At 46.1% G+C, this 12,432-nt stretch overlaps 1 protein-coding gene across 1 annotated transcript in view; it reads right to left on the reverse strand.

Moving 5' to 3' along the window:
• CORO2A (coronin 2A) overlaps positions 1-12,432 on the reverse strand; it is a 209,395-nt gene that overhangs the window by 175,357 nt on the left and 21,606 nt on the right. The window lies entirely within an intron of this gene.

Genomic DNA, 12,432 nt, shown 5'->3' on the forward strand with positions numbered 1-12,432 from the left:
TAGGTAGAAATTCAGATTTTGTTGAAAACGTTGCTACACAACAAGGCCGTGCAAAACAAAATACAGATTTCCTATACAATCACGGCCTTCGTCATAAATTCTCTATGCTCAAAAAGATAATGCACAAAAAATAAAAACAAGATCCTGACCACTTCTGCGCACCAGAAAAGTTGGAATTGTAAACTTAGATTAGAGAACAGGTGGTTGTCCAAGGGAAGATTGGGTGAGCAGAAAAGGTGTTAAAGCAGTCAAACTCCATATTGATGAGTGACAGTCTTAATAATTTGACTTTTTTGCTGGGTTCTTGGTTCACAACTGGTTCCCTACTGTGCATGCGCGAATCACTTTGCGATTTCTAATTGGCCCGGCAGCGGAGGAAGGAGAGGGGAGCTGAAGGAATGGCAGCTCAGGCCCCCACTCCCCACTTAAATGTGCCAAACGTGGCACCGGGGGGGGGGGGGGGTAGACAGATAAGCGGAAGTTACACTTTTGAATGAAACTCCGCTTTAAGGTGTGGTTACGGCATGCTACCATTGAAATACATGTAGGCAAGCTGATCCTGGAAGCAGCATATTGCTTAATTTTTAATACAATACCATACTATGTGGTGCTCATTGTAATATTCATGGCCGGCATTGAAGGATGGAGGAGGCTTTAAAAACATTGTTTAACCGCTTAAGGACTGCCTTCTGCACATATACGTCGGCAGAATGGCACGGCTGGGCACAAGCACGTACCTGTATGTTGCTCTTCAAGTGCCGTGGGTCGGGAGCGTGCCGCGGACAACCCGGTCCTGAGCTCCGTGGCCACAGGACCAGCGGACCCAATCGCCGCTGGTGTCCCGTGATCGGGTCACAGAGCTGAAGAACGAGGACAGGTCTGTGTAAACAAACCTCTCCTCATGCTTCCTACTGAGCCTGTCACTTATCGTCTGTTCCCCGTTATAGGGAAAGACCATCAGTGACGTCAGCCGCCAAGCCACGCACCCTACAGTAAAAAAACCAAAAAAACAAACACACACACTTAACCTCTCCCGCCCCCTAGTGGTTAACTCCTTCACTGCCAGTGTCATTTACACAGGAATCAGTGCATTTAAATAGCACCGATTGCTGTATAAATGATAATGGTCCCAAAAATGTGTCAAAAATGTCCGATGTGTCCGGCATAATGTCGCAGTCACAATAAAAATCACTGATCGCTGCCATTACTAGTAAAAAAAAAAAAAATATATTAATAAAAATGCTATAAAAACTATCCCCTATTTTGTAAACGCTATAACTTTTGCGCAAACCAATCAATAATCGCTAATTCGATTTTTTTCTACCAAAAATATATAGAAGAATACGTATAGGCCTAAACTGAGGAAAAAATATGTTTTTTATATATATTTTTTGGGATATTTTTTATAGCAAAAAGTAAAAAATATTGCATTTGTTTTCAAAATTGTCGCTCTATTTTTGTTTATAGCGCAAAAAATAAAATCCGCAGAAGTGAAGAAATAACACCAAAAGAAAGCTCTATTTGTGGGAAAAAAGGATGACAATTTTGTTTGGGATCCACGTCGCACAACTGCGCAATTGTCAGTTAAAGCGACGCAGTGCTGAATCGCAAAAAGGGGCTTGGTCCTTTGGCTGCAAATTGGTCCGGGGCTTAAGTGGTTAAATAGACGTGTGAATGAGCCCTTAGAAGGACTAAACTCCACTTATTTGTAAAGGGTACACAGCATGCTTATATTATTTTGACTCGAGGATATACTGACATCAATAGGTCATCCACTGTTATGATAATAATAATAATAATAGATTTGTATAGCACCAGCAGTTTGCGCAGTGCTTTATAACATAACATGAGGGCAGACAGTACAGTTACAATAGAGTTCAATACAGTAGGAGTACAGAATAGTGTCCATTGGTTTTGGCCGTTAGTAGATCATTTGCTAGTTTTAGGAGGGCGGTTTCTGTGGAGTGTTTAGGGCGAAATCCAGACTGAGGGGGATCGAAAAGGTTATTCACAGCAAGGTGGTTGCTCAGTTGGTTGTAAACCAGATGCTCAAGAAGTTTGGATAAAAAGGGGAGCAAGGAGATGGGGCACAGGTTGTTAGGATTGGTGGGGTCTAGTGAGGGTTTTTTAAGTATGGGGGTGACTAGTGCATGTTTTAGAGAGTTAGGGAAGATGCCAGAAGAAAAGGAGAGATTAAGGCTGGGTTCACACCGCTGCGGCAGCGAGAACCGGATGCGATTCGCACCACACTGCAGTGCAAATCACATCCGATCTCTGTGCGATGCGAGTTCAGCCATACAGATGGACCCTTTTTTTGGTCCGCAGCAGAATCGGATCGCATGGGTGTTCACACCATGCGATCTGATTCCTGTCAGAGTTTGCAGATCGCACTGCGATTTGCGAACTGATCTGGGGGTGTCATTAACATTTCATTGACACTCCCAGCAGTCCGCATAGGGCAGTGTGAACTGCCGGCGGGAGGCATGCGATGCGGGAAAACGCCGCGGATTTGCGGCGTTCCCGCATCGCTTCAGTGTGAACCCAGCCTAAAGATGCAAGTTAGAGATTGTAGAATAGAGCCAGAAGGTGAACGTAGCATTTGCAAAGGAGCAGGGTCCAAAGGGCAGGGGGTTAGCTGGACATTAGAAAGATTAGCAACCTCAGCAATAGTGGTGCGGTTGAATGAGGGACGTAATGATTGTACCTGTGGACATGGAGTGTTAAGCAGGGATGGTATCTGTACAGAGAAGATCTCTTCAAGAATTGTATCAATCTTATGTTTGAAGTGACTGGCGCAGTGAGCGATTTAGTGGGTAGAGGCAGTGGAGGAAGAATTAGAGATTTGAAGGTGGAAAAGAGTTGAAGGGGTCGAGGTGATAAGTTGTTAGAGTGATAAAATAGGTCTGCTTGGCAGTGAGGAGGCAGGAATTGTAAGTTTGGAGGGCAGATTTATATTGTTTGAACTCTGAGACTTAGTCTTACGCCATAGGCGCTCAAGAGCGCAGCTATGTTTTTTCAGACTTCTGGTGTCATCTGTTTGCCAGGGTTGCAGGGGTCGGGGCCTGATTCTGTGTGTAGTGAGGGGGGCTAGTGTGTCCAGAGAGGATGACAGTGAAGCGTTGTAGACAGAAGTGGCTTGGTTGCATACCACTGGAGAAATTTTTTTTCTGGATTGGCTTCACAGTTAAATCCCTGTGAAATGTTTCCTTTTTAATCAAGATTTTGGACAGAGCTATATGACAACACTTAGCAAACTTTATCATTGCTGGATGTCCTTCAGGAGCACAAAAACTGTTGTTTTTTGAGATGTCCAAAAGTCTCATTTATCTGTCTGAACATCAAAATTACTAGCTGAACTAAACAGGAATGCATAGTGATATTGTATATATTTTCTTTTGATCAGGAGTGATGTCAGTGTGTGAATTCAGGTGCCCACCTGAGCAGAATCACGAGGGTCATACCTTCTTCTGCTATAGGGAAAGCATGCTGACATAGCTGGGCAACCAGGAGCTCCCAGCTGCAGACACTACAATATGGGTTGCGTATGGGCAGAGGCATAGGAGTGAGCACAATATTTTTGTTATGGTATTAGCAAGGAATTGTACAAAAATATTTATACGATTAGCAATTTAAGTGGCCTAGGCTACAAGCAGGGGGTCTCAAAGTGCCCCGCCCTTGGGAGTCGGAGGGAGGCCACAGTGCCCCGCCCTTGGGAGTCGGAGGGGCGGCCACAGTGCCCCGCCCTTGGGAGTCGGAGGGGGGGCCACAGTGCCCCGCCCTTGGGAGTCGGAGGGGGGGCCACAGTGCCCCGCCCTTGGGAGTCGGAGGGGGGGCCACAGTGCCCCGCCCTTGGGAGTCGGAGGGGGGGCCACAGTGCCCCGCCCTTGGGAGTCGGAGGGGGGGCCACAGTGCCCCGCCCTTGGGAGTCGGAGGGGGGGCCACAGTGCCCCGCCCTTGGGAGTCGGAGGGGGGGCCACAGTGCCCCGCCCTTGGGAGTCGGAGGGGGGGCCACAGTGCCCCGCCCTTGGGAGTCGGAGGGGGGGCCACAGTGCCCCGCCCTTGGGAGTCGGAGGGGGGGCCACAGTGCCCCGCCCTTGGGAGTCGGAGGGGGGGCCACAGTGCCCCGCCCTTGGGAGTCGGAGGGGGGGGCCACAGTGCCCCGCCCTTGGGAGTCGGAGGGGGGGCCACAGTGCCCCGCCCTTGGGAGTCGGTGGAAAGATTTAAAAAAAAAAAAATGTTCCATCCTTTGTATTTGTTCTAGGAATAGTAGCCCATTGTTTGTGAAAGCTGAAGGAACAGTGCCCCATCGTTGGTTTCAGTGAGAGGAATTATGTCATCAACAGTGGGGCAGTGAAAGGATTGGTGCCTCACTGTTGGTGTCAGTGGGAGAAATAGTACCAAGGGCCAGGTAAAGGTAAGAAATAGAAAAAAGCAGCGCCAATAGTAAAAAATAAATAAATAATAAATGATGGCTATACAAAATGATGGTTATATACAGAAAGTATCACCAATCTGCAAACATTAGGAATACTATATAAAATGAGTTGAACATGACTCAAAATAGATATAAACTAAAAGTTCATTTAAGAAATGCAGAGAATCCAGGCGTTCCGCATATCACCACTGTGATCACAAATAATTCTTGAAAAATCTTGTGCCCGTCACCAGATAAGTGATGCGCTTACCAGATACACAGATAATTAAAGCCTTGGGGATAATTAAATCGAAGTAGGGAGACTCTAGCTCCAATCAAGCCTCCTGTGTTATAAGACCATCAGCATGGAAATATAGGTAAAGGTAAGCAAGTGGTTGGATCTGGCCCGCAGGCCGCAGTTCTTTGGAAACCACTGCTATAAAAGAACAAACAAACAATTGCAGGTGAAGTATTATTAGAAAATCTCTTTGTTCTTATGACCATTATCATTGTAATAGAAAAACACCAAATTTTACAGGGCTCATAAGAACAGTCGAGAGAGCTTTTTTTTCTTTTTTTTATGGGCACACCTGTTTCAGTGTTGGCTTCCTGAAAGGGGGGGGGGGGGGGGAGTTCTGCTCACTTTCAACTAACTTCCTGTTTTATGTCCAAGACAGGAAGTGCTTTAGGTTCCAATCCTTCCCTACTTAATCCAAAGATACATTTTTAAATAAACACTTGACTTAATAATATGGCCCATGGAGTCCATTGGATCTTTTTGATATACCTTTATTCTGGGGTAGGGGGAGAGAAGAACTCCCATTTCTCATTTCAGAATGCAACCATTAGCCTCTATGCAAATGACTGCTAGGACAGAGCACTATCATATTGGGTTTGTATGCCAATATTTTTACAAAAACTTGGTATCTGGCATATTCTGTTGTCCAATACAGCCAGGCTAGACGTCACTAATAAAACCGACCTATAGAAAAGCATAAAATCAAATTATGTGAGAATAGAAAGAGTCATCTGAAAGCTGAATTATGCAGTTAGGTAAAACACACCCTGGCCAAGCACTGTGGAATGTAATGACTAATGCAGTATCTCAGAGACAACATGATTACAACATGAGTGGCTGTGATTCACAGCAGAGGCCAGAGAAGGCAAATATGATTAAGGACTTCAAAAAGGCTTACAAGAATCTACAAGGATTTATAACATTTGCTGAACAGGGACATACTAAAAGAAAACAAATTGTCTTTGTTGACTGATAAAATCTAGGTGGTTTTGCATTTTGTTTCAAAAAGACGTCTAGTACAAAAATAAATGAAAACTACAATAGAATGTAACAAAATGATCTGTCATTTAGCTTTTGGACTTATTTGCAAACCCGCGATTGAATATGTTAAACAAATGGCCTTCTAAAATATATTTGTTCACAGACTCGGGAGTCCACTGTTAGAATTCAGAGTGAGGTTTCCAGTGGATAACAAAGAAAAAATCTGCACCCACTGTCTCTCTGAATAAATCCTTAAAGTGGAGGGGGCAGCATCAGGTCACCTCCTGACCCTGCATGCAGATGATTAGATCAGAGAAGCAATATGAATTGCAGAGCCACAGGAATTCTTAGGCTACTCCTTGGCTCTAATGACACAACTGTGGGGACATCTGGGAGGAATTCCTTCACTCTACCGAATGCTGCTGTATTTGAAGTTCTGGTAAGTAAATGTAAGAGAGGGGGCAAATTTGTACTTTGGGCAATTTTTACATGGGGGGGGGGGGGGGTTAAAGGTTTGCATTGGAAGGTGGGTATTTTTGTGTTGAGAAAAGGGAGGGAGTGTGCATTAGTTACTCCTGACCCAGTGGCCACTGGTGCTCAAATTTTTGTTTTTTTTGGGGGGGGGGGGGGCCCCGCAAAAATTTTTTGGAAAAATTAATCAGTTGTAGCCACTGTGCTCGTCAAACGCTTCCACTGTGCCAAATGCTACCACTGTGCCCATCATATGCTGCCAGTGTGCCCATTAAATGCCGCCAGTGTGACCCACGCCCGCTTGCCATCTGCCGGGCACTTGCCCTGCCTTGGTGGGGCAGCGGGTGACGCCTATGAGTGGGGTCCTCCATGCGTCTCCTCCGGCGCCTGTCGTTTCAGGTGACAGGTAACAGGCCCGAGCACCTGATTGTCAGAAAGGCGGTATAGTGTTATTTTATATAAATAGTCATTTGCTTTTCTAACACAGCTGAGTGACCTGCAAGCGCCATGGTTACTTCTTTTGAAGCCTATTAGAGCCTATGTCTCTAATCAGGTGCTTCAAAAACACCCCCACCGCTGTAATTCAAGTGCCCTGCACCCGAAAAGGCGACTGAATAGGGGGTGGCAGCAGCGGACTTAGATAGATTCATGCAATGCAGGGGCAGGAGAGAGAGGGCAGTGCCCTTGCGCCCTTAATGCACAGGCCGCCACTATCCTGACCTCTGCACTGTGCGTTACATTACTACTGACGTCTGCACTGTGCGTTACATTACTACTGACGTCTGCACTGTGCGTTACATTACTACTGACCTCTGCACTGTGCGTTACATTACTACTGACCTCTGCACTGTGCGTTACATTACTACTGACCTCTGCACTGTGCGTTACATTACTACTGACCTCTGCACTGTGCGTTACATTACTACTGACCTCTGCACTGTGCGTTACATGCTACTGACCTCTGCACTGTGCGTTACATGCTACTGACCTCTGCACTGTGCGTTACATGCTACTGACCTCTGCACTGTGCGTTACATGCTACTGACCTCTGCACTATGCGTTACATGCTACTGACCTCTGCACTATGCGTTACATGCTACTGACCTCTGCACTATGCGTTACATGCTACTGACCTCTGCACTATGCGTTACATGCTACTGACCTCTGCACTATGCGTTACATGCTACTGACCTCTGCACTATGCGTTACATGCTACTGACCTCTGCACTATGCGTTACATGCTACTGACCTCTGCACTATGCGTTACATGCTACTGACCTCTGCACTATGCGTTACATGCTACTGACCTCTAAACTTTGAAATACTTACTTCTTAACAATAGTCTAAAGCTGGGTATATGCTAATTAAAAAAAGCCTGGCTCAGCAGGGCCTGGTCAGCTTTCAAACAGTGCAAAGCCCTCCCTGTTAAAACATTAGATTGGCTTCTGTTAAACAAGATTGCTGGAAAACCTTGTTTGATCAGCGGCTTGCAGCAAGAGTCCCCATTGTCAAAAAATAATGCATAAGGGGGGGGTTCCGGCCCCCCTAGTACGGATATATCAGTAAGGGACAGATTGAGTCCTGAGACTTTTTTTATATTTTCTTTTTTTTTTATGTATGCTTTTGTGAATAGAAAGACAACGATATACAGTGCCTTGCAAAAGTATTCACCCCCCCTTGGCATTTTCAAGTTTTGTTGCCTCACAACCTGGAATTAACATGGATTGTTTGAGGATTTGCAGCATTTAAGTACAGAACATGCCCACAACTTTGAGATTTTTTTGATTTATTTTTTTATTGTGAAGCCAACAAATATGCACATTGACTTTCTGTTATTTTGTCCTAACTATTCACCTCCCTAAACTCAATACTTTGTAGAGCCACCTTTTGCGGCTATCACAGGTCCAAGTGCTCCAGCTTCTGCAAATTGGATGGTTTGTGCTTGTGAACAGCAATCTTTAATTCTGACCACAGATTTTCTATTGGATTGAGGTCTGGGCTTTGACTAGGCCATTCCAACACATTTTACATGTTTCCCCTTAAACCACTCAACTTTTGCTTTAGCAGTATTTTGGGGTCATTGTCCTGCTTGAAGGTGAACTTCTGTCCTAGCCTCAAATCACATACAGAGTGGTACAGGTATTTAGCACCATCCATTTTTCCCTCAACTCTGACCAGTTTCCCAGTCGCGAGTGCTGAAACACATCCCCACAGTATGATGCTGCCACCACCATGTTTCACTGTGGGGATGGTGTTCTTTGGGTGATGTGCACACAAGTGGACATCATTTCACCAATTATGTGACTTCTGAAGGTAATTGGTTGCACCAGAGCTTTTTAAGGGCTTCACAACAAAGGGGGTGAATAAATACGCACATGCCAATTATCAGTTTTTTATTTCTGAAAAATAGTTTTATGTATATATTTTTCTAATTTTACTTCACCAACTTAGACTATTCTGTTCTGATCCATCACATATAATTCAGATTAAAAAACATTGAACTAAAGGCTGTAATGTAACAAAATAGGTAAAAAGCCAAGGGGGTGAATACTTTTGCAAGGCACTGTAGTAGGGCTTTCTCAAATTCGACTGCAAAAAGTGAAAATGGATTTTAAACTGACCTTAGGAGCTGGCAAAATAGTTTTACTTCTTTTAGGCTGGGTTCACACTGCTGCGGCTGGGAGACCCGGATGTGATTCGCACCGCACTGCAGTGCAAATCACATCCGATCTCTGTGCGTTGTGAGTTCAGCCATACAGATAGTATGGCTGAATTCGCATCGCACCCGCTCCAAACTCGCACAGGACCCTTTTTTTGGTCCGCAGCAGAATCGGATCGCATGGGTGTTCACACCATGCGATCCGATTCCTGTCCGAGTTTGCAGATCGCACTGCGATATGCGAACTGATCTGGGGTGTCATTAACGTTTCACTGACACTCCCAGCAGTCCGCATAGGGCAGTGTGAACTGCCGGCGGGAGGCATGCGATGCGGGAACCCGCCGCGGATTCGCAGCGTTCCCGCATGGCTTCAGTGTGAACCCAGCCTTAATTTGCAGAAAATAACATATCTACAGCAATTATATACATTTATAACCTCCTGTATCCCAACAAATATCTGTTCTAATTCTTTATCTTATTATAGTACCAGCGGAAGTAATATATCACTGCATGGAATAATTATTTCTATTCTATTTCTAACAGAGTTTATGGATTACTTCTGTTAAATCATTCCAAGTTGGAATCTACCTTCACTTTCAATTGTTTGATCTAAGGAACAACCAGGGACATTCTGGCACGTAGGGCCAGAGCAGACAAACGATCTCAAGTCTATGGATAACTAACAAGCCAATGTTGTTGAGGAGCAATTAGATATAAAAAAAATAAAATAAAAAAATAAAAGGAAAAATCTACTCTGATGTTTAATTCTCTGACCTGATATGCCAGCAGTACCCCTAATACTGCTTCTCCCACCTACCCTCACAGTGAACCAGAATTTGTATGGAAACCCGGAATATTATAATATACACACTTTCTAACACTCTGACTTGAATTGTATCCATTAGGCTGGGTTCACACTGCTGCGGGGGGAGATCCGGATGTGATTCGCACCGCAAATCACATCCGATCTCCGTAGCGCTGCGAGTTCAGCCATACAGATAGTATGGCTGAACTCGCAGCGGTCCCGCAGCAAACTCGCACGGGACCCTTTTTTTCGTCCGCAACAGAATCGGATCGCATGGGCGTTCACACCATGCGATCCGATTCTTGTGCGAGTCGGCAGATCGCACTGCGATATGCGATCGGATCTGGGGGTGTCATTAACATATCATTGACACTCCCAGCCGTTCGCATAGGGCAGTGTGAACTGCCGGCGGGAGTCGTGCGATGCGGGAAAACGCCGCGGATTCGCGGCGTTCCCGCATCGCAGCGGTGTGAACCCGGCCTTAGAGTGGATTTCCATCCTAAAAAATAAAAATAAAAAAAACCCCCTCGGGGGTCCCTCGTAGTCTTCCCCCTTTCAGCGCCTGACATCACTTCCCCCAGCACAAGAAGGGAGATCATCTCTGCCCCCACCCTCTTGTCAATCTGGGACACGTCACAGGTCCCAGATGATTGCGCGGCCAATCACGGTGCGCAGTGTGTTTGGCATAAATGTCGACGAGTGGAGGGAAGACGAGCGGGGCTTCAATCCCCCGCATCGCTGGACCCTGCGACAGGTAAGTGTCCGATTATTAAAGGTCAGCAGCTCCAGTATTTGTAGCTTCTGACTTTAAATTTTATTTTTTTTAAGTGAAACACCGCTTTAAGGGCATTCAACTGTCCTAATGACAATTATCTAGCCCTATGTATTTTTTTAAGCATCTATAGAAAAAGAAAAAAGTACTTAGCTGCGCTTACCTGACCAAAAACACAGTCATTAGGTGTTTATGGGCGGATTAGGTTTCAGTGGACTTTGCATGTAGATAACACAAGCAAAGAGCACAGGGATTGTTTGTATTTCGATGATGACACAGAAAGCGTATTAATACCTCAAGCTGTGATTTTACAGAAACTCATAAAAAACATATCTGTATGCTGCTTTTAGTGGTTTCACTTTTTATACATTTCCATATGAAAATGTATCTTTATACACTCACCGGCTGCTTTATTAGCTACACCTGTACAATTGCTTGGTAATACAAATTGCTAATCACATGGCTGCAACTCTTTGAAGGTGGCTTGGTTGTTGGTGCCAGACAGGCTGGTCTGAGTATTTCAAAAACTGCTGATCTACTGGGATTTCCACACACAACCATCTCTGAGGTTTACAGAGAATGGTCTGAAAAAGAGAAAATATTCAATGAGCGGCAGTTGTGTGGACGAAAATGCCTTGTTGATGTCAGAGGAGAATGGGCAGACTGGTTTGAGAAGATAGGAAAGCAACTGTAATGCAAATAAGAACACTTTACAACCAAGATATGCCGAATACCCTCTTTGAATGCACAACGCATCAGACCTTGAAGCAGATGGGCTACAGCAGCAGATCACACTGGGTGCCACTCCTGTCAGCTAAGAACATAAAACTTATGCCGTGTACACACCATCAGACTATCCGGTGGACAACCCGCCAGACTTTGCAGCAGAGGTCCGCCGGACTTTTCGAATGAGTAGACCTGCCAACACACGACCGGACTTTTCCGACGGACTAGGTCCGACAGACAATCCGCCGGACTTTTGAAATGAACGGACTTGCCCACACACGGAGTAAAGGCCATTCATTTTGAACGTGGCTCCAGGTAGAAGGAACTAGCGAAGGAAGTCATTGTCGCCGCCTCCATCTGCGAGATTGACACCTTGCGAGCCCCGTCACCTGGTATGGATTTAAAGGGTAACCCCTACGCCGAAAAAACGGCGTGGGGGTACCCCCAAAGTCCATAGCAAACCCTTATACGAGCACACAGCCCGGCCGGTCAGGAAAGGGGGTGCGGACAAGTGAGAGCCCCCCTTCCTGAGCCGTACCAGGCCGCGTGCCCTCAACATGAGGGGGTACTTTGGGGAAGGGGGGCCCTGCGGCCCCCCCACAGCTCCTTGTCCACATGTTGATAAGGAAAAGGGCCTCTTCCCGACAACACTGGCCATTGGTTTTTGGGGTCTGCAGGTGGGGGGGGGGGGGGCTTATCAGATAAATAAGGGGGCCCCCAGATTCCTTCCCTCTACCCTATGTGAATGAGTATGGGGTATGATGTACCCCTACCCACTCACCTGGGGAAAAAAGTGTACAAAAAAAAAAAAACACACACACACACCACACAAGTACTTTATTAGATAACTCCAGGGGTCTTCTTCCGTCTTCATGGGGTCTTCTCACTGGGCTCCTCCGCTATCTTCTGCTCTTTTGCTTTCTCCTTAGTCGTCGCCACCGTCATCCGGGGGTCTTCTTCCGACTTCGGGGGTCTTGTCCCGCTCATCAGTTCTTACCGGGCCTCCGCTTTCTTCTTCTTGTAGCTGTCGCAGCCGCCGCCTTCTGCTTCTTCCCAGCATCCTCCAACTGTGACATCATAAGAGGCGGTGTCACCATGACATCACCCGGTGACCCCGCCCCTTATCCCTATATAAGTTGCCGCACAACGCGTCCCTACCATTACGACCAGAGAGAGCGTTGTGTCAACATCGGAAGAAAAGAAGAAGGAAGAAGCAGAGGGCGGCTACAGCGACAAGACCGGGCCAACGCTAGTTAAAGAGCTGGAAGAAGAAAGCGGAGGCCTGGCAAGAAGAACCGAAGAGCGG

This window comes from Lithobates pipiens, unplaced genomic scaffold (assembly GCF_037356315.1).
Source record: "Lithobates pipiens isolate NorthernLeopardFrog02 unplaced genomic scaffold, aLitPip1_a1.2 Scaffold_13, whole genome shotgun sequence".
Classification (NCBI taxonomy): Eukaryota; Metazoa; Chordata; class Amphibia; order Anura; family Ranidae; genus Lithobates; species Lithobates pipiens.